The sequence below is a fragment of the Halyomorpha halys genome, unplaced genomic scaffold (genome assembly GCF_000696795.3).
Source record: "Halyomorpha halys isolate HHAL.00 unplaced genomic scaffold, Hhal_1.1 Scaffold124.1, whole genome shotgun sequence".
Taxonomy (NCBI): Eukaryota; Metazoa; Arthropoda; class Insecta; order Hemiptera; family Pentatomidae; genus Halyomorpha; species Halyomorpha halys.
Window position 1 is genome coordinate 743,075 of NW_027111282.1, and position 4,342 is coordinate 747,416.

General features: G+C 32.1%; 1 protein-coding gene across 6 annotated transcripts in view; it reads left to right on the top strand.

Annotated features, from left to right (window-relative positions):
- The window catches only part of Ih (hyperpolarization activated cyclic nucleotide gated potassium channel Ih), a 734,518-nt gene that overhangs the window by 212,363 nt on the left and 517,813 nt on the right, over nucleotides 1-4,342 (top strand). The gene's annotated exons all lie outside the window — the stretch shown is intronic.

Below are 4,342 nucleotides of genomic sequence, written 5' to 3' on the forward strand. Positions count from 1 at the left end.
ACCATCTTCTCCTCATTTATCATCCACGGTCAACTATCTCTCATAATTGTTAATTTTATTAATTTTTTTCTGAATTTTCCACAATTTGAACTTGCGGCTCGGTGGAAGTTTCCGAGATAATAGCACTTGAAAAACATTTTCCGACCTAGTATCAGGCTAACATGGTTTCAATCACAATTACCTTTTAATTACTGTATTTCATTTGACTTCGGGGAGGTAATATAACAATTTTAATTAGTAATATCAGCTACGTCATGGACCTCTGTAAATGTAATAATGGTTAATAATTAGTTCTTAATCTCTCATCTTTAACAATCCCTGATAATCCTCCGAAGCGTCTGAAAAGAAGATGGCCAGGAGACCTTCTAATTTAAAAGAATGCTTGAAGTACCACCAATGGGTGGGTGATTCCTTCCCAAGATTTTAAAGTGTAAATGAAACATTCCACATATATTACTTATTGTATTTATTATTTTGTATATAAATTACATTGAATAAATAAATTTAAAAAAAATCCTTATATCGACTAAAATGTATACTACTTGAAATATCTTGTACTAAAATAGGTTTAAGGACATTGACGTTTTAAGGAAATAGGCTTTTCGGCCGTCATTTTGTTATTTCGAACTTCATTTTAACATATTTTGAAGCATAAATTTTTTTGTAAAATTGATACCACCTAAATTTTTAAAAATGATTTTTAAAAAATGGAAGTAGATATAAACATTTTGCACGCTTTGAATTTTCTAGGAAAGAAAGATACAAATAACCAATAAAAAATGTGTTTCTGAAAATTAGTTCCAACTGACACTTTTATTTTCCTTGATACCATACAGGACGAATTATCGGGGTTCTACAGTACAAGTAATAATTGTTAACTTGTTTGTGGGAGTGACTAGCTCTGTGGTAAGGCACGGTGTTACTTACTCCAAGGACTTGATTCGAATCCGGCTGTGGTTGATAGTTATTTTCTGTCAATGTAGGCGTAAGTCAGCCCTGTGGCTTCGGTAACCGCCCGGGGTTAGTGGGTATCCTTATCTGGGTAAAAATCTAGTGGTCGAGCGTGATTCTGACTAAATTACCTCCTTGTGCAACTTATGATCTTGTAACAGTACTTCCTTTCCCTGCACCCCTGGATTGTAGCGGTAGACATTTTTTAATAACTTATTTGATATAGATAATTGCATTTATCCTACTTCATAAATAAATACGGAACAATAGAGTGGTATTCTCTTCGAGATCAATAAGTTCTCCACAATTATTTACATAGATTGCCTTCCCTGATGAACTCCATGGAAATGGTATTCGACTTGGTCCCCTAATTATTTCTTAGTACTTCCAAGATTAATTCCAAATAACTTCTGTTAGGTGGAAGTGTCTCATTATCATTCTCATTTCCTGGAGGGTAACTGGCTCTTCCTTCATCAGGAATGGGGTTTGCTAATACTTGCACCTACTTTTCCATAATTAAGAACTTGGATTTCTTATTCCTAAAGGAGATCCGAGCTCTGATTAAAGAATCCTTCTTTTACGACCGTACTTTTCCAAATTGTTTTTTTTTTTCTTTTCGGATCTTCAATAAACCAATCTTTCTTTGACAATATTGTGTCTTCTTTTTTTGTAATTATTTTACTTTGACATTCTTAATCTTTATTTTGGGTTTGGTTGGTTACAGCATATTTTAGTTTCAATCCTTCATTGCTTTATCATACTTCTTTTTTAACCTGGGATTCATCAACTTTATCCTTCCGACAATAACATCTTCTTTCACTCCCTGCAATTTACCTTTAGTAAATTGTATTTTATACCGAACGGAAGGGTCTATTCTTAGCTTATAAACCCGTCTATTTCCTCGAACGATGATTACACTTATTTCGAACCATATAGATTTTTTTTGTCAGTTGATAAGATCAGCAATCTTTTTTACAAGAAAACATTCCATCTCATAAAATTACTATTCCGAAACCATTTTGGAGTTACCATAAGCTGAGTTCATTGAAGAAAACTTAGACATCAGATGCAATGTTGGACATCTTATGATGAATGCAGTTCCAAAGATATGAAATGTATCGCGTTAACTGTAATCGCATGCAATGTCTAAATATGAAGTATGATCGATGTTTAGGAAACACGCTTATTCATATTAACAATAATTTATATAAAAGGAAACGGTTCGTATGTTTTTCCACAATAAACTTTTGAAATACTGGACCGATTTATATATAGTTTTCAAAATATTCCCTGTCGTCATGGGAAGGTTTAAACTTAATGAAATCCCCGATTTATCCGGTAAAAAAAAGTTATGAATAAAATTAAGCATTACTGGCGCCCAGCTCAGAAATTACAAATTTAATCGGTTACTGCATACAAATCGATTTGTTTCTGTAGAAAAAAATATTAAACTTACTGATTCATTTAAATGAATTTATATTTACATAAAAAAAATATAAGTTTTAAATTTTATTTTTTCTGCTGCCCATTGTTTATACCAAGGGTGGCCAGTTTGGTTCATCGTCGATCGCTAGCAATGTCTGGGGTGGAATTCCGTGTACCATCAGACTTTGAAGCGATTGTAGAAGACAAAACTTTCTAGTAATAGTTTTAGACATATTTCATATGGATCAAAAGTTATTAATTATCCATGTTCTTTAAATTCCCCTAAATGTGAGTTTTTTGATCCTTTAAATAATTATTGTTACTGTTTTATCGTAGGTAGATGTGCCGTATTTCAGTAAAATTTGTACTCAACGAGCTATAGATTAGCAAAAAGTAAATTATATTATTCTTTCATGATACATTTTCCAAAAAAAAAACCAAAACGTGAAAGTGAAATACTGAAATCAAATTATAAGCCATACTGTTAAGCTTTATAACAAAAGTTTTTTTTCATATTTACGAACAAATACAATACAATACAAATACTTGTATTTCAGTTGATAAAAAAATTAAATTGCATTTTACGTTGGTAAAAATACATCTTGAAAAAGTGTCGGAAAATAGAATTTTTTAGGTAACCCATTTACAGAATGTTGCTACCAAAAGTTGGGTCAGGAAATTAATTTTTTTCATGAGCCAATATCTTGAAAACTTAATACGTGATTTAAATATTTATTTAGTGCTATTTACAACTGTACATTATTATACATTTAGTAAATCTGATCTAAGTTAAATTGGAGTGTAACAGGCGTGTAGAGAAACTACCCATTGGTAGCACTCTAATGACATTTTACATTAGCTGGTCTCGTGGCCATCTTCTTTTCAGGCGCCTCGGAGGATTGTCAGGAATGGAAGAGGATGCAAGGTTAGAAACAAGGGGGTTTGAGTGGTTAGGGAGTTTATAATGGAAGGAGTGATATCTGGTTCGGGCTAGATCGGTTACATAGAGAACATTAAGGTCTTTATGTATGATTTTATTTGTGACAAAGTAAGGAGCATTGATGATTTTACGAAGGATTTTGGATTGTAAGGATTGAATACGAGAGGAATTCGAAGGTTTAGTGGAGCCCCAAAGCTCAACTCCATATGTCCTGATTGGCCTTATTACAGTCATGTAGATCAGTCTTTTGTAATGTGTTGGAAGTTTAGACCGTTTGTCTAGTAAGTGCTGTAATAGTCGGAATCGACGTGCAGTTTCCTGTCTTTTCAGTCTTGTGTGAGGATTCCAGGTTAATGGCTTGTTCAAATGTAGTCCAAGGTAGCGGATCTGTTCGACAGGGGTAAGGGTAACATCATTAAATGAAACTGTAGGGCAGGGAAAACTAAATGTCTGCTCTTTCAACCCATATGGACAACATTTAAACTTAATGCCTCCCTGATAAGGGTGAAATATTAATTTAAAATAAAAAAAAAAACTTTTCAAGAGTTTCATTTTATACCGATGGGTTAATTAGTTTTCTGCAGATTATATTTGAGGATAAAATAGTTGAGAGGGTGCTCAGTTATTTTATTTTATTTCTCCGGTTCTAATTTGTTAAATTAGGTGCAGTTTGTGCTATAGACTGTTAAGTTTTAAAGAGTTCTAAATCATTCCCAAGTTTCGGGTATATTAAATAATACTTTTTATTTATTGATAGATATTACAATCTGCCACACAGTTGTGGGCAGTAGGTAATAGTGATGAATGATCTTATACATACTAAAATAAAATAAAATAAATAAATGAATAAAAAAAAAAAAACCCTCTTAAAATATAATATATACAAACAAAAGAATAAACAAATTGAACATAATCAAACTATCTGTATAAAAAATAAAATAACATAATGATAAAATAATATAGTCTCTAGTCACATTTACACTATTATATATAATATTTACACAATTGACCTGAGGATCCCTGAGC